We start from the raw sequence: 18,088 nt of genomic DNA on the forward strand, positions 1-18,088 counted from the left end.
TCCTGGTCCAGGCCCTTGCGGGAGGCAGCAGCCACCCAGCACCACCTGTGAACAGAGCCAGGGTCCCTGCCATGTCCTCACGGAGCCGGCAGTGTCCAAGCATCGGCCCCAGTGGGCAGGGGCCCCCCGCTCCTGTCACCAGGGGCCCCAGGAGAGGAGGGTGAGCGAGGCTTCCCTGCAACCCCCCTGCTCCCAGCCCAGAGCAGGGGGCAGCTGCCCAGGGAAGGCCACGCCCTGGGCAGGGAAGGCAGGGCCCGAGCAAGGTCTCCACACCCAGCAGACAGCGCTCACCCCCGCTGGGTCATCCCTGGGACCCTCCCCATGCTCTTGCGCTGTGGGGGCCTAAGCTCCAGATGCCCCCACAAGCCCATCTGTGCAGGGCTGCAGGCCCCCAAATGCCCTCGTCCCATGGCGAAGCTCAGCTGTCGGTCGGCCTCAGTCCCGAGGGCCATCCTGAGACAGCCGCACTGGACTCGCCCCCCAGGGGGAGGGGGAGGAAGTGAGGAGGGGGCGCCTCTCAGGCCCAGGCACCTGCTTGCCCACCCTTAAGCCACAGGGTGGGCGGCCTCGGTCCCTGCTTCAGCTCAAGCGGCCCTGGCTGTGCTGCCCCCTCTGCCAGGAGAGCCCAGGACACGCTGGCTGCCTCTTCTGGGGTCCCAACCCTGCTCCCCGCCCCCCTGTGTCCGTGTGCTGCATCTCTCATGCTTGCTCTGCCACTCAGGGCTCCCGGGACAAGACTTCAGGGTCACAGCCATGCTCAGCCTTGGCCCGAGCCCACCCCTGCACCAGGCTATCGGGGACCCCGCCCATGCTGGCCCCAGACTCTTACAGACCGAGCCCTGGAACTCCTGCCCCCAAAGGCAGACAGCAGCAGGAGCTCAGCCACACCATGCACACGATGCCCATACCATACACACAGCACCTGCACCATGCACACAGCACCCACACCATGCACACGATGTCCACACCATGCACACAGCACCCACACCATGCACACAGCACCCACACCATGCACACGATGCCCACACCATGCACACGATGCCCACACCATGCACACGATGCCTACACCATGCACACAGCACCCACACCATGCACACAGCACCCACACCATGCACACGATGCCCACACCATGCACATGATGCCCACACCATACACACAGCACCCACACCATGCACACGATGCCCACACCATGCACACGATGTCCACACCATGCACACGATGTCCACACCATGCACACAGCACCCACACCATGCACACAGCACCCACACCATGTACACAGCACCCACACCATGCACACGATGCCCACACCATGCACACGATGTCCACACCATGCACACAGCACCCACACCATGTACACAGCACCCACAGCATGCACACGATGCCCATACCATGCACACGATGCCCACACCATGCACACAGCACCCACACCATGCGCACGATGCCCACACCATGCACACAGCACCCACACCATGCACACGATGCCCACACCATGCACACAGCACCCACACCATGCACACAGCACCCACACCATGCACACGATGCCCACACCATGCACACAGCACCCACACCATGCACACGATGCCCACACCATGCACACGATGCCCACACCATGCACACAGCACCCACAGCATGCACACGATGCCCACACCATGCACACAGCACCCACACCATACACACGATGCCCACACCGTGCACACGATGCCCACACCGTGCACACAGCACTCACACCATGCACACAATGCCCACACCGTGCACACAGCGCCCACACCGTGCACACAGCACCCACACCATGCACACGATGCCCACACCATGCACACGATGCCCACACCGTGCACACAGCACCCACACCATACACACAATGCCCACACCATACACACGATGCCCACACCGTGCACACGATGCCCACACCGTGCACACAGCGCCCACACCGTGCACACACCATCCACACCGTGCACACAGCACCCACACCGTGCACACAGCACCCACACCATACACACAGCGCCCGCACCGTGCACACAGCGCCCGCACCATACACATAGCGCCCGCACCATACACACAGCGCCCGCACCGTGCACACAGCACCCGCACCGTGCACGCAGTGCTCTAATCATCCCCTTTCTCTGCCCCTCCCTTCCACTGCCCCCAACCCACCACTCTGGGTGCAGCGCAGCTAAGAGGCCAAGTGAGGACAGTTGCTCCTCCTGCTCAGGCCCTGGGGGGCTGAGTTTGCTGGGGCACTCACTGCCACAGGCCCAGCCATGGGCACCCACTGGAGCCTAACCCCCTCCCTCTGTCTCTGTCCCCTTGCAGAGGGCGAGGTGAGCGCTGAGGAGGAGGGCTTTGAGAGCTTGTGGACCACTGCCTCCACCTTCATCGTCCTCTTCCTCCTGAGCCTCTTCTACAGCACCACTGTCACCTTGTTCAAGGTAGAGCAGCCCGGGGCCGCGGGGCTGGAGGAGGGCGCGTGCAGGGAACATGGCAGCATGGAGCGCCCCCTGGGCTGGACATCAGTCTCAGGGGCCCGGGGATCCCACCACGCCAACCTGGCCGGGTCATCCCCAACTCCCATCCCAGCAGAGGGAAAAGCCATCCACTGCCCCTGTCGCCTGCAGGTGAAATGACCCCCCCAATGCAAGGACGTCGGAGACCAAAGAGACGGAACCAGAGGGACACCGCCTCCGAGCTGGGGCCGCCTGGCCTGCGTGTCCCGTTGGCTTGTGCTGAACTCCTGCCATGCCACCTGCAGCTGTGAGCCCTACACGCAGGCTTCTCTCTAACCGGCTAGACGCCCACTGACGCGGGGCTGCAGCCTGGGGTCTGCCCAAGCACTGCTTTGCTGTGCGTGCTTGTTGCCCTACAATAAACGTGTATTTTATCTTGTGAAACTGCTTTCTCGTGGAGGTTGTTTCTTTCTTTTTCAAACCTTTCTTGCTGCTTGGGCATCTCGAGGGGACCCTAACTGCAAAGGGAGCCATGGGAGAGCGGCTGTCTCCGCACAGGCTGGTGGGACGACACACTCGGGAATGGGCCACGTCCGCAGGCCCAGGGGCTCGGACAGCCTAGCAGGAGCGGATTCCCGGCCTGGTCTCCCACACACGCTCTGCACTCGAGACTGGGACTCCAGCCTCGGGGCCTCCGTGTGCTCAGCAGGGGCCTGTGGTCACTCTCTTGCCGTCCCTAGCGAGCCCACCGCTGCTCGGTCCTGTGCCAAGTCTCGTGGGTGTGGGCTATGCTGCAGGGACTCAGGAGGTGCAGGCTGACCCCCCAGGGAGCTCGTGCACCCCGTGTGTGCAGCGTGAGGGGCGTCGCGCTCTGCAGGAGCTCAGGGGCCGGGCGGCGGCAGCAGTGGCCAAGCGCGGGAGAGTGGAAGTTGGAGCAGAAGTTCCGGGTGAGCCGGCCGGCGTCTGCGTGGTTCCGGCATCTACAGCAAAGCACGGTAGACCAGCGGGGGCGGCGGGGGCTGGAACAACAGGCATTTATTTCTCAGACTCTGCAGGGGGCAGGTCTCAGATAAAGGTGCCAGCAGATTCTGTGCCCGGCAAGGTCCCCTTCCTGGTTGGGAGACGACACCTTCTTGCTGCATCCTCCCGTGAGGACAGAGGCCGAGCAAGCTCTCTGGGGCCCCTTTTATAACAGCTCCAATTCCACTCACCAGGGCTCCTGCTCAGACCCCAACACCTCCCAGAGGGCAGCACCCAGCGCCGTCCGTGGGTGGGGACCCCCAGGTGTGACTTTGGGGGCACAAGCACACACTCCACAGCTGCCATCGGGGGAGCTGGGTCACGAGGCAGGCACAAGACGTCGGGGGCACATGTCGGGGGCTCGCTGGCCATGGTGTGGATGGGCGGGAGGCGCACAGGCCAAGGGCAAGGCCCGGCCAGCTGGAGCTGCAAGGACGGGGTGCAGGGGGCAGGTGGGAGGGGAGATGAGCGGCCAGAGGGTCTCCCAGACCCCGAGGCCCGAGAGCCGTGGTGCAGGAAGCGTCCAGGCTGGCGTCTTGGGGAGGGCGCCTGCGGGGCCCCAGGAGGCCACTTCAGGTGTGAAGGGGAGCCTGGCGCTCGCTCTGGGCCACCTGTCATGGGGCTGTCCAGGGGCCTCTGGGTGCAAATTGTGCCCCTGCCACTCAATGTGCACTCCACGGGGACAGGGCCCGGCCCACGGCATCCCTGCTGGATCCCGGACGCCCGAGCTGGCCTGGAAGAGGGAGTGTCGGGAGGGCACTGGAGCTGCCAGGCGGCCCCGGTGGAAACGGCCCTCCAGCCCTGGGCTCCCCACGGGCTCCTCCTGGCTCCTCCAGCTTCGCTCGCTCAAGTTAAACGGAGCTGGTCAGGGGTCAACCTCCCAGCTGGGGCCTGGGGGGGGGCCATGGCCCAGGGCACAGGGTGAGGGCTGAGGAGATGGCTGGGGGGGGGGCCTCTGCAGGCCATGGGCTGCTGGCTAGGATGACACCTGCGGCACCTGGGACACCTGTGGCACCTGGGACACCTGGGACACCTGTGGCACCTGCAGCACCTGGGACACCTGGGACACCTGGGGCACCTGGGACACCTGGGACACCTGCGACACCTGGGACACCTGTGGCACCTGTGGCACCTGTAGCACCTGGGACACCTGGGACACCTGTGGCACCTGGGACACCTGGGACACCTGTGGCACCTGCAGCATCTGGGACACCTGGGACACCTGTGGCACCTGGGACACCTGGGACACCTGGGACACCTGTGGCACCTGGGACACCTGGGACACCTGTGGCACCTGCAGCACCTGGGACACCTGCGGCACCTGGGACACCTGGGACACCTGCAACACCTGGGACACCTGGGACACCTGCGGCACCTGGGACACCTGGGACACCTGTGGCACCTGGTACACCTGGGACACCTGTGGCACCTGGGACACCTGGGGCACCTGTAGCACCTGGGACACCTGGGGCACCTGTAGCACCTGGGACACCTGGGACACCTGTGGCACCTGGGACACCTGGGACACCTGGGGCACCTGCGGCACCTGTGGCACCTGGGGCAGCTGTAACTCAGCAGCACAGACCCCGGGGCCCAAACGGCAGGTCCTGGCTGGGAGCGCAGGTGTCGGCCGGGCTGGCGCCTCCGTCTCACCAGGGAACCTGACCAGGCCTGGCCCAGCTTCTGGTGTCTGTGCCAGTCTTTGTGCCCCTTGGCTGGTGGACGCAGCACCCGGTCTGTGCCTTCCTCCCCACGCAGCTTCTCCCCACGTGCGTGTGCAAATTTCCCTTCTTATAAAGACACCGGTGACGTTGGATCAGGGCCCGCCCTGCTCCTGTGTGGCCTCATTAGAACTTGATCTCGTCTGCAAAGTCTGGATTTCCAGTGAGGTCACACGCCAAAGTCCTGGGGGTTAGGACTTCAACACCGGACTTTGCAGGGGACACAACTCAACCTCTGACAGTCCCCCCTGCGGCCCCTCCAAACTCAAGTCCTCCCCACGTGCAAAATACCTTCATCCCGTATCAACAACCCGAAGATCCCTAACCCATTCCAGCACCAACTCCAAGTCCAAAATCTCATCTAAATGTCACCTAGCTCAGCTGTGGGTGAGACTAGGGGTATGACTCCTTCTGGAAAACTCCTCTCCACCTGTGGACCTGGGAAACCAGACAACACGGTGTCTGCTCCAGCGCACAGCGGCGGGACAGGCGGGGGACAGGTGAGGGACACACGTTCCCATTCCGAAAGGAGTAGTGGGTCCCAAGCAAGTCCAGACCCAGCGGGGAAAGTTGCACTAGTCGTGGGCTCCGGAACGACCTCCTGGGCCGAGCGCTTGTCCCCGGGTCTGTGGCTCCGACCTCACAGGCCGTGCCCCTTGCTGCCCGTCGCCCTCCTCCCCCCCGGCCGCGCACGCCTGTGCCCGCAGAGCCCCGTCTCAAAGGCCTCGCCTGCCGCCGTGGAAGTCACCAGGTCCATGCCGTCACACGAGACAGTCCCGCATGGATGTTTCCTGGGCAACTTCACCCCACTCCCGGCTCCTGCCGGGCGGTCGGCCGGACCCCCGAGGCGGCATCTCCTCTCTCAGCGAGGGGCTGTCCCGGCACACCGTGCTGTGTTTCCAGAGCACACCGGGCAGGCTGAGCGCCGTCCCACCTGCGTCGTGTGTGTCCTCTGTGCCCCGTCTGTCCCTCGCGTCGTGCCGTCAGCAGCAAGGAGAAGCTCTGCTCGGGCCACCCTGACAGCCCTATGGCTTATTCACGTGCCCTTCGCCACCTCTGCTCTCCTGTGGACTCTGGCAGGCCCGGCCCTCGGTGTCCCTCTCGGGCCGTGGGTGCCGTGAATGGCCTGGCCGGCTCCCTGCCCGCCCCGCTGCCCCTGCCCTGGAGCAGGCTCTGACCCGCGTCTCTGCCCGATGCCAGGTGGGTCCGTGGCTCCGAGGGACGGGTGCTGAGGAAGGGACCCTGGCTCTCTCCCCACGGGGTTGCCCGGGCTTGTGCCCTCCCTCAACACGCCGCTGGCGGAGGAGCCTCTGTCCCCGCAGGTGTCAGGACTCCTCCCTCCCTTTGTCCTGGGGGGGGGGGGCTCTTGCAGAGGGAAGCGTCTCCCCTCTAGGCACGGGTTCATCCACCCGGCCCTGTAAGTCAGACCAACAAAAGACAGGTTCACAAGGCAAAACAAACACCTTTGCTACACCTGTATCCTGCCTACCTGAGGGTTAGGGTGCGGGTCACAGAGGAGCGACTCTCAGGGGTGGTTTGTACTCGAGCTTGTAGAGCATCTCAGCAAACGGACTGTCACGTGGCGGGAAGTGACGAGACTTAGGCAAGGGACTTTGAGCTCCCAAGGCGGCAGATCGTGGGAAGGTAAGGATGGGAGAAGCTACTAGAAGATGAGGGCTAGCATGCGAGTGTGTTGTGCACATCCCTCTGGTGTCGCGTCCGGGCCAGCAAGGTGTCGGGTTGTCTCTGGGCTGCAGAGCCCTTCTGCCCTCCTGGGAGAAAGCGGGGCTGTGGGGGGCAGAGAGGTTTTCCTGCATCTGCTTCTGTCTAAGCATCTTGAGCTCGAAGTAATTCTCCTGCCAAAGCTGCCCCGCTGCCGTGTCAGCGCTGGAGGCCTCGTGTCCTGGGTCCCCCGGAGCAGGTGCCTGTGCCAGCCAGTGGCCTCACGACGTCCTCCTCGGACGTGGCTGGAGGTGCGGACCCACAGCCACAGCGGGGAGGCCCGTGGGAGGGCGGCTCAGGGTCCTGCAGGGGCGACCCCGAGCTCGACTCATGCCCAGCGGGTGATGGAGTTTGGGGTTTGGTCCTGATGCAGCCTGCACTGCCCGCATGATGCCCGGCGGCTGCGGGGTGCTGTGGCTGGGCTGGGGGGCCCCCGCAGGTCTGGCCTCCGGCCCGTCGCGGGGTGGGGGGGGTGGGGAGTAGGGCCGGGAGACGGGCAGGAAGCTCCACGCAGAGGAGCAGGCTCCTGGGCTGGCCCCGTCCCCTCAGGACACAGTGGCTACAGAGATCATCCTGTGACTTGCTTTCCCACACACGGTGGGGGGGGGGGGGTCTTTCCGCGCCAGCCCCTGCACGGTGATCTCGTGCTTCTGAAACGTGGCTTGGCAGTTCTGGGGGGCTGCCGCTCTTCCGATGAGCTGCGGGGGTCTTTTCTTTCCCTCTGTTACTCAGCCGCAGGCGGACCCGCGCGAGAATGTCTGCAGGTCGGATTCCCAGAAGTGAGGTTGCTGGGTCAGCTTCCCACCCAAGAACTGCGTGGATTGATACTGCAAACGCCAGGGGAAGAAAGGGCCATAGTCTTACTCACCATGTCGACCCCAACTGTCCCTCGGGCATGGGGACATTTCTCAGACGTGGGAGCTCCCCGCCTTGCTGGGGAGGCTGCACAGCTTTAGTTCCCGGCCGTCTCTTTTCCTGCCCGAGCTCCACACTGGCGAGTGCCCACAGCAGGCGGGACCGCGGGGAACCTCGCACAGGGACCACGTGGGTGACGGGTGTGGTCTGCTCGCCTCTGGGACAAGGAAGGACATCCACGCAACCGGGGCGCTCTGCGACTCTTCCAGACGGCCGAATCTCGCTCTGCCTCCTTCTTCTCTTTTGTAGAAAAACTAATTAATCTCCACGTCCCCGGCAGCCCACTGACAAGCCCCATGTCCTCCTGGCATGATGCTGGGTGGACCCGGTGGGGCCGTGGGGTCCCAGGGGAGCGCACAGTGCAACATGGTGGGGAGGCTGTCACCGGGACAAAGGGACAAAGGAAGCCAAAGCACGTGGCCTGAGGACCCGAACCTGCCTGCCTGGGGCCGCTGCTACCGACACCACTTCACCCACCAGCCGCGGGGCGGCAGCCCCCTCCGTGCGCCCTGGGAACAGGCTCTCCCTGCACACCACGGCTGCGCCCAGCCTCGCCCCCCGCAGCTGGCATCCACGCCACACTGCCGAGGGACGGGGGACACGCCTGCCTGGCCTGGCACTGCCCCCAGTGCCCAAGCCCCTGGGAGCCTGGGGATCACCCAGCCCATCTCCCGTGGCTGGCATGTGCCCCGCTCCCACCCTGCCTGCCCCTCCACCACAGCAGGCGCCCCCCATGCGCCACACGAGGGCCGAGGACCTTAGCAGCCACCACTGACACCAGCTTATGTCTCACGGCAGCCTGAGTGTTACCTGCTACCACCACTGCCATCACCCATGCCACGCACACTCCACAGGGGCCCGAAGACCCACCGCCCCCTGGCCCACTGCTGCCACTGCCGGCCCCTGACCAAGCTGCCTGGAGGCCCAAGAATCAGCCCACTGGGACCCGCTGACGCCAGGGCCTGCCCAGGCTGCGTGGGGCCTGAGGACAGGCGGGCGCGGCCCACCGCTACCACCACTGGGACGGAGGACTGGCCCACCTGAGGTCCCTGTCCCCAGAAAAGCCTCTCCACGGCCTCTACAAACAACTGAAGCTACTGAGGAAATCGCAGACGACACTGGAGCTGTTTACGCCTGGGGAAATCATATGGAGACTACTACTGCACACGCCCAGAACCAGAGCTGAACTGCTTCCCCGACCAGCACCAGAGACGCGTCTTCAGGAAAAATCTTCCCCAGTGGAAGCCAATCCAAGAAATTAGAAGAAGCAGCTGTTACACCAGATGCACAGATATTAACGTAAAGACGCAAAAAACACGAAAAAAAACAAGGAAATATGACACCTCCAAAGGCAATAGTTCTCCAGCAACGGAACCCACTGAAAAAGAAATTTATGAAACGCTAGAAAAAGAATTCAACATAATGATATTAAAGTAGCACAGCAACATACAAGAGAACCAGAGACAAACAGTACAAAGAAATTGGAAATATTACTCAGGATATGAATGAGAAATTCATCAAGCGATAGCTGTCATAAAAAAGAACCAAACAGAAATCCTGGAATAGAATAAGTCAATAAATTAAATAAAAAAACACAACTGAGAGCTTCAATAATAGACTAGATTAAGCAGAAAAAAGAATTTCAGAACTTGAAGACATGTCTTTTGAAAAAAACCCACTCAGACAAAACCAGAAAAGAATAAAAAAGAATGGACAAAGCCTATGGAACACATGGAGACAGCAGAAAGCAAGCAAATATTCATTCTGGGTGCTCCAGAAGAGGGAGGGAAGACCAAAGGCAAAGAAAACCTATTGAACAAAACAATAGTTGAAAACTTCCCACGTCTACCAAGAGATTCAGTCACCCAGATGCAGGAAGCTAAGAGATCCCCAAACAGATGCAACTCAAAAAGATCTACTTCTGCACAGACACTGGTGGCACTTTGGCTTCCTCCCTTGCTCCAGCACAGTTCACTTTCTTTGCCACCCAGGGCAGGATTTGAAAACACATGACCTCTCCCCAGATACCGCCAGGGGCTTCCCACCACCTCAGAATAAAGTGCAAAGCTGGAATCAGGGCTGGCCTGGCCCCATGTGGTGCGGCCCCGGCCTGTCTTCCCAGCCTCCTCCTTCCCACGCCCCCACCTGTTCACGTGGCCCCCTGGCCTTCCCGCTGCTCCTCGGGCTGTGAAGCACGTTCCTGCCCCAGGACCTTTCCAGCACCCGTTCCTTCGGCCTGGAGTGCACCTCATCCTTCTCCACAAATGACCTCCTCCAGAAACATCCTGACGCCTGGCGTGGAGGCCCATGCCTCGTCTGCCTCTGTCGTCCTCTACAGAGTACTGATTTGTTTTCAGTTGTCCCATCCCTTGCCCGTCAGGACACAGTGCACTCTGCCCAGCACCGCGTGTGTCACCTTCACACTTGCTCGGCACACAGGAGGTGCTCAGTGAATATTTGCCACCGCAATGAATGGTCAGCTTTGGAAGCTGCTTTTCATGATGATTTGTGACGTTTAACAATTTTCATGACTTTTACTGGTTATTTGTGTTCTCAGCTCACTGGAAATGATCGACTCTTCCCCACCTTCCACTGAAACCTTCTCCTTCGATGTCAGGTTTTTCTCGTCCATGGTTTTTCCAACATTCATTTACTTGGACTCTGTGATGGTTTATTTTAGGTGTTAACTTGGAGAAGCCATGGTACATGGATATTTAGCCAAACACTAGAATAGACAGTGAAGATATTTTTAGGGGTGCTTGACCTTTAAATCAGTAGACTTTGGGTGGGGCAGATCACCCTCCATCATGTGGGTGGGCCTCGTCCCATCAGTTGAAGGCCTTAAGAGAAAACAGACTGTGGTTCCCCAGGCAAGAGGAAACTGCCAGGAGAATAAACTTTGGACTGGAGTGGCAACATCAACTCTAATCGGCTGGGTCTCCAGCCTGCCTGCTTGCTCTTCAGACTGAATTTTCATCTCCGTGACTGTGTGAGCCAACTCCTGGAACGCTCTCTCATCTCTGTTTCTGTCCATATCCATATCCCTGTGTCTACATCACCCTCTCTGTCTGCATCAACCTCTACACGTAATGTGCATATGTATCTACATGTACATCTACATCAACCTCTGTATCTGCATCTGCATCTGCACCTGTATCTGCATCTACATCTACATCTGCATCTGCATCTACTTCTACATCTGCATCTGCATCTACATCTGCATCTGCATCTGCATCTGCATCTACATCTGCATCTGCATCTACTTCTACATCTGCATCTGCATCTGCATCTACTTCTACATCTGCATCTGCATCTACATCTGCATCTACATCTACATCTGTATGTGCATCTACATCTGCATCTACATCCGCATCTGCATCTATATCTATGCATCTACATCTACATCTGCATCTGCATCTACATCTACATCTGTATCTGCATCTACATCTGCAGGTGCCTCTACATCTGCATCTACATCTGCATCTGTATCTGTATCTATATCTACATCTGACTCTGCATCTACATCTACATCTGTATCTGCATCTACATCTGCAGGTGTATCTACATCTACATCTGCATCTACACCTACATCTGTATGTGCATCTACATCTGCATCTACATCCGCATCTGCATCTATATCTATGCATCTACATCTACATCTGCATCTGCATCTACATCTGTATCTGCATCTACATGAACCTCTGTATCTACGTCTATATCTACGTTCACATCTGTGTCTTCTTGTATATCCTATTGGTTCTGTTTCTCAGGAGAATCCTGACTCAACAAACTCTCTTTGGTGTTAGATTCTTGGGTTGTTCTCTTTCCTATGGTGTTAATTTTTTTTTTTATGTTGGTTTTGTCCTTAGAGAAATTTCATTTCATTCCCCTTTGGGCAAATCTATCAGTCCTCCTTTTTAATGTTCCTGGCCTTGGCGTCATTGTCAGAAAACACTTATTCACCCCAAGAGAATGTAAATGTTTTCCCATAATTTCTTCTTGTCTGGTTATTTATTTGCATCAATGCTGGGCCTTAATTTGCTTTTTTTCCTTACAATGATAGCAGAAATCTGTCCCTTTCCTCTTTCACTCCCCTAGTTCCCTTGGAGGTCTTGTCCCGACCAATGTGCCTTTCAGAGTGACCTTGGCAAGTGCAGACCCAGCCGTGCCCAGGACAACCTGTGGGGTGGGAGACTGGCCTGACTCCTGCCCACGTCCAGGTCCTGGGAGGCTTCAGGCCACGTGTCTGGGGCAAAAACCCCGAGCAAGAGGGGACCACGGGCCCCTGGCAGGGGCTGGTGGTGAATCCCACAAGGTCACGCCAGGCCTGTCAGGCCCCTGATTTAGGTGTGGGAGGGCCTGTGTCCTGTTTGTAGCCCGCTGGAAACAGATGTTTCTGCCCTGAGCTGCCGCGGCTGCAGTGACACGGGTGAGCTGCGGAGCACGCAGGCCGAGGGTCCTGGCCACATGTCACATGAGCTGAGTTATGGCCTGTGTCTTGGTGCTGGGAGAGGCATAAACACGCAGTCCCGTGAAGGGCCCTGGGCCCCTGGGGCATCACATGCCTGCAGCAGTGTGTTGTGCCGTCAGGCAAGAATTAACTGTCATTTGTGTAGCAGAAAAGGGGAAGTCCCGACAGAGGGCAGCTCCCTGGACTTTTCTGCTGAAGAAATGGGGGAAGATGTGGGAGACAAGGCAGCAAGGCCGACCGGGGCAGGCTTGCAGACGTTTGGGCAAAGACGCCAGCTGTGCCTGCCGGGCCCTGGCACTAGAAAGAGGTCCCGGTGAGGGGTCTTTTGGGGACAACAGACGTCAGATCAGATCGTGCGTTTTAGGGCATTTTATAAATACGTTTCCCAGACAGAAAAAAAACGTCAAATGCAGACCCTCCGGACCAAACAGCACCCGCCGTCCTCAAGGTCCCGGCTTCAGAGCCGACACCCTTCCTGCCTCCCTGGGGCCTGCGGAGGGAGGGCTTGTCCCGCCTCGACCTGGAGGCGCGGCTGAGGTCAGAGCCCCAGCACGCAGCCCCCCGCCCGGCCACCGCGAGCGAGCTAGACGGGACTGGGCTCAGGCGCGGGTGCAGGCGCGGGCGCCTGCCCTGCACAGGGGATGCGAGCACGCCCGGCCGGGCCCGCCGCGGGGTTGGCGGGTCCAAGGCTCCAGGCGGGGCGGGTCAGCAGGGTCAGGCCTGAAAGAGTTGATTTTGCTCTCCGTGTGATGGGGTCTCAGGGGCGGTTTGAGCGCTGGCGCTGGCGGGCGGGCAGGCTGGGCGGGGTGGCCTGCAGGAGGGAAATCACGTTGGGAAACTGCACGGGAGGTGTCCGCGTCAGGGTGCGTGACAGCGTGCGGAGGCGGCAGTGGCGGGCATGCGTTGGGGGTTCGTCCAGCACAGCTCGGTGCTGGGGGCCACGGGGACACAGAAGAAATCCCGTGGCCCGGGAGCGCCCTTTGCAGGGCAGGAGACAGGCACTAGCCGCCTGATGTCACCTGCAACTGTGCCACAGGACCTGCCTGGAGGGACCTGCCATGGGCGGGGAGAGACAGGGGCCGGTGGCCCTTTCAGTTAGGGCAGGTGGGGTGGGCTTCGAGCACAGGCTGGAGGGGGGCCGGGGAGTGGCTGCACTAGCCAGGGAAGGGTCGCAGCCAGACCAGGTCCCCACACCCGCACCCCAGGTCCTGTGTGCGGGAGTGGGGCGTGGACCCGCGGGGGTGGGCAGGCCTGGGCGGCCGAGGCCCTGGGTCTGAGCCCAGGGGGTCCTCTGGCTGTAAGAGCCCAGTCCGGATCCCAGGCGCTGCTGGGAGGCCGCGGAGGGCAGAGGGCAGAGGGCAGGTGGGCAGGTGGGCGGGGGACCCTGGGGAAGCTGTCCCGTGATCTGGGGACTCAGGCCGATGGCGGGCCAGGCAGTGCAGGAAGTGGCGGCTTTCGGGTGCACTGTGAAGGCAGAGCCAGCGGGTGCGCTGACAGACGACCTGGGTGGGGACAGAGGGGTCAGGGCTCCTCAGGGCCTTGGCCTCTGGAAAGACGGGGCGCCTTAGGCTTGGGGGGGTCTGTGTGTGAGTCTCCTGTGGCTGCCGTGAGGACGACCACGACGTGCCCAGACCATCTCTTGGTGCCGGCGTCGGGGTCTGCAGGGGGCTTCACTGGGCCAAGACCTTGAGGTCAAGGGCCTGGCTCCCTCTGCCGCTTGGGGAGAATCCTTTCCCCGCCTTCCCGACAGCCCTGCCCCCGTGCCCCGCATTTCCCCTCTGTTCCCCGCCTGCCCCACCTGCCCTGCATTACCGGCATTCCCTGCCTTTCCCCGCCTGCCACGCCCTTCCCCGCCGTTCACCACCTGCCCCACCTGCCCTGAATTCCCCGCCCTTCCCCGCCCTTCCTGCATCCCAAGCCTGCCCCACCTGCCCTGCATTACCCGCATTCCCTGCCCTTCCCCGCCTGCCACACCCTTCCCCGCCCTTCCCGCATCCCACGCCTGCCCCTCCCTTCCCTGCCCCTCACCGCATTGCCCACCCTTCCCGCATCCCACGCCTGCCCCACCTGCCCTGCATTACCCGCATTCCCTGCCCTTCCCGCATCCCACGCCCTTCCCCGCCCTTCTCGCATTCCCCTCCTGCCCCTCCCTTCCCTGCCCTTCACCGCATTGCCCGCCCTTCCCCGAATTCCCCACCTTCCCAGCATTCCCCCGCATTCCTTCATTCCCGGGCCCCTTCCCCGGTGCCCGCGTCTCGCCGCATTCCCAGCCTGCCCCCCTTCTCCCCCCTCGCAGTGGCAGTGCGGCCTCGTGGCCCCTTCTCTGCCTCCCCCTCATAACACGGGGGCACATTAGGGCCCGCCCACGGCATCCAGGTCACCTCCTCTCAAGCTCATTAGTCAAGCAAGTGCGGAAGTCACTTTCGCCAGGTGAGATGGCGGAGTCACAGGCTGGGGGCAGGGCGAGGCCGCCTTGGGGCCCCGCCGGGCAGCCGGGTCTGGAGCGCCGGCCGCGCCCTTGGCCTCCAGCGCGGACTCGCGAGCACAGGTGCCATTGGAGCAGGATGCTGGACGCTGCTGGAGGACACTGAGCAGGACGGGCGAGGAGACCCCAGGGTGGCGCCGCGGAGCCAATGCACGCATGTCAGGGCAGGCGAGGCTGGCCTGGGCATCCTCCTCCGCTGCTGGTCCCTGGGGCGGGAGGAGCAGGGAGGACCTGCTTGGCACCAGCACCCAGGCGGGGGTCTGCCAGGCCCCTCCACCTCTCTCCTGTTCCTCGTGGGGCGCAGTGAGCACAGACCGAGCCCGGCAGGCGGGGCAAGTCCAGGCCCTTGGTCTTTGGGCTGCTGTGCCAAGATGCCGCCAACCTCAGTGATAAGCAGAGATAGGGTCAGGTCGCATTTACGTGGGACTAGAGCGCCGCAATGCAGGCACATGCCACGGCAAACCACGTAGGTGTCCAGGGCGGGAAGTAAGGTGGACGTTTTTAAAGAGAAAATGAGGGGGTGACGTCATTGTTTTGGGTTCACCTTCCTCGGCCACAAGGATCAACAAGGGTCCTTCAGCCTGGGCGTGGACCGGCAGCTGCCGGGCAGGTGTGCACACAGACCTGCTTTTTGCACCAGGCTGAGGTGGCCTTTGTGCAAGGTTGTGGCTTTTGCAGACTCCTTTGTGACGGTGTTTGTCATCAGGCATTTAAACTTGAGAACCTGTCTCTTCTTGGCCTTCCCTGGCTCTGTTTGTCAGGGTTCTGTTTCTTTGTTTTGTTTGTAAGCCCACGTGACTGCCACTTTCACATTCCACAGACGGGCTCACGAGCCACGTAAATCTATTTCTCACGGTTCTGGAGGCCACAAGTCCAGGGCTCCAGCACACCCGGTGTCCGGTGGGGCCGACATCCTGGTTCACAGCTGGTGCCTTCTCGCTGTGTCCTCTCGTGGTCCTCTCGTGGCAAAAGGCTGAGGGGCTCCGGGGGCACTTTCATGAGGGCACTCACCCCATTCATGGGGGCACCACCCTCGTGGCCTCATCACCTCCCGAGGGCCCCATCTTCTGATGCCACTGCCCTGGGGATGAGGACTTCTAGGCATGTGTTTCGAGAGGACACAAACATCTGGCCCACAGCTGACATTCGCTGAGTGCTGACCAGTTCCAGGGTCCTCGGAGCCCCCTTCAGGGGTGACTTCACCGGGCACCCCACTCCCCGTGAGGGTGTGTTTTCACCCCTGTTCTGACGGAGGAAGCAGAGGCATGGGGGGCTCAGGGTCTTGCCCAGGGCCTTGCAGACAGTGAGCGGTGGAGTGACACGCACATGGAAGGGGCCCGCGTGGGGCCTTGTTCCCACTCCCACCACCTAACGCCGTCCTTTCACGGTGTGTGTGCATGTGAGTGTGTGGGGGGGTGTTTTTGTAGGTGCGTGAGCATATGTGTCCTTGTGTGCTCTGTGTCTGCATGTGTGCACAGGTGCAAGTCCCTGTGTGTGCATGTGTGTGTCTGTGTGTGTAGGTACATGAGTGTATGTGTCCTTGCAAGTCCCTATGTGTGCATGTAGATGTGTGTGTCTGCAGATTGGCACAGGCATGCCTGTGTGCATGTGTGTACATGCCTGTGGGTCTGTCCTTGTTTGCATACATGTGTGTACTGTGTGGGGGTGTGCAGTTGCATGTGTGCATTGTGTGTGTGTGTGCATGCCTGTGTGTGAGCTGTGCATGTCTGTGTTGTGTGTGTGCATGCATGTCTGTGTATGAGCTGTGCATGTGTGCACTGTGTGTGCATGCCTGTGTGTGAGCTGTGCATGTGTGGATTGCATGTGTGTGCATGCCTGTGTGTGAGCTGTGCATGTGTGAATTGCATGTGTGTGCATGCATGTGGGTGAGCTGTGCATGTGTGCATTGCATGTGTGTGCATGCCTGTGTGTCAGCTGTGCATGTGTGTGTTGTGTGTGTGCATGCATGCCTGTGTGTGAGCTGTGTGTGTGTGCATTGCGTGTGTGTGCATGCATGCCTGTGTGTGAGCTGTGCATGTGTGTGTGTGCATGCATGCCTGTGTGTGAGCTGTGTGTGTGCATTGCGTGTGTGTGCATGCATGCCTGTGTGTGAGCTGTGCATGTGTGCACTCTGTGTGCATGCCTGTGTGTGAGCTGTGTGTGTGTGCATTCCGTGTGTGTGCATGCCTGTGTGTGAGCTGTGCATGTGTGTTGTGTGTGCATGCCTGTGTGTGAGCTGTGCATGTGTGCATTGCACGTGTGTGCGTGCATGTCTGTGTGTGAGCTGTGTGTGTGCATTGTGTGTGTGCATGCATGCCTGTGTGTGAGCTGTGCATGTGTGGATTGCATGTGTGTGCATGCCTGTGTGTGAGCTGTGCATGTGTGGATTGCATGTGTGTGCATGCCTGTGTGTGAGCTGTGCATGTGTGTTGTGTGTGTGTGCATGCCTGTGTGTGAGCTGTGCATGTGTGTTGTGTGTGCGTGCATGCCTGTGTGTGAGCTGTGTGTGTGCATTGTGTGTGCATGCATGCCTGTGTGTGAGCTGTGCATGTGTGGATTGCATGTGTGTGCATGTGTGTGGGTGAGATGTACATGTGTACAGGGGAGAGCGCCAGAGCAGGACGGCTGGACCCACGGAGCAGCCGGCGGCTGGGCGGCCTCGCTGGGGTGCGGGGCGGACGGTGCCTCCGGAGCCCTGGGCTCCATGAGCAAAGGCCGTCGTGCCGCGCTTGGCCTCTGTCGCATGGCTGTCCCCGGAGTGTCCAGAGCTCTGGCCACAGGGGACCTCCAGTGCCCCTACCCCTTCTCCTCCCGCTGCCCCAAGGGACTGACCCGTCCACTGGACTTTGGCTGGTGTGGCCAGTCCTGGGGGCACAGACACTGCCACCGCTCCTGCAGCCCGGGACCCTCCCGCAGCCCCCGCCCCCAGCCTGTAGTGACTCCTTCCCCGAGCTCCCCCAAGGCCTTCTGGTCTGGAGGGGCCCTGACTCTCCTCTTGGGACCCCTGAGTGGTCACGAGTTTCTAACTGTTCCAGGACCTTCCACACAATAATCACTTCTATAGTTTCAGGTATCAACCACCAATAAGTCATTGGGCCATAGATTTTGGGCAGACCAGGGGTCAGCAAAAAACATGGGTTTCTGGCTCCTCCTCCTCCTCCTCCTCCTCCCCCTCCCCCTCCCCCTCCCCCTCCTCCTTTTCAAAATTTTTTAATTGACAAGAAATTGCATGTATGTATCACGTACAGCACAGTGCTTTGAAGTATGCACACATTACGGAATGGCTACAGCGAGCTCATGACCCCCTGCGCGG

General features: G+C 60.7%; 1 long non-coding RNA gene and 2 gene segments (V, D, J or C); all 3 read left to right on the forward strand.

Moving 5' to 3' along the window:
- Positions 1-18,088, forward strand: part of LOC123621545 — a 70,503-nt gene that overhangs the window by 10,785 nt on the left and 41,630 nt on the right.
- LOC123621654 overlaps positions 1-18,088 on the forward strand; it is a 39,331-nt gene that overhangs the window by 10,436 nt on the left and 10,807 nt on the right.
- Positions 2,015-2,885, forward strand: LOC123622148. Its single transcript, XR_006729428.1, has 2 exons — positions 2,015-2,426; positions 2,613-2,885. It is a non-coding gene; the product is annotated as an uncharacterized LOC123622148 (long non-coding RNA).

This window comes from Lemur catta, chromosome 1 (assembly GCF_020740605.2).
Source record: "Lemur catta isolate mLemCat1 chromosome 1, mLemCat1.pri, whole genome shotgun sequence".
In the NCBI taxonomy this organism is placed as follows: Eukaryota; Metazoa; Chordata; class Mammalia; order Primates; family Lemuridae; genus Lemur; species Lemur catta.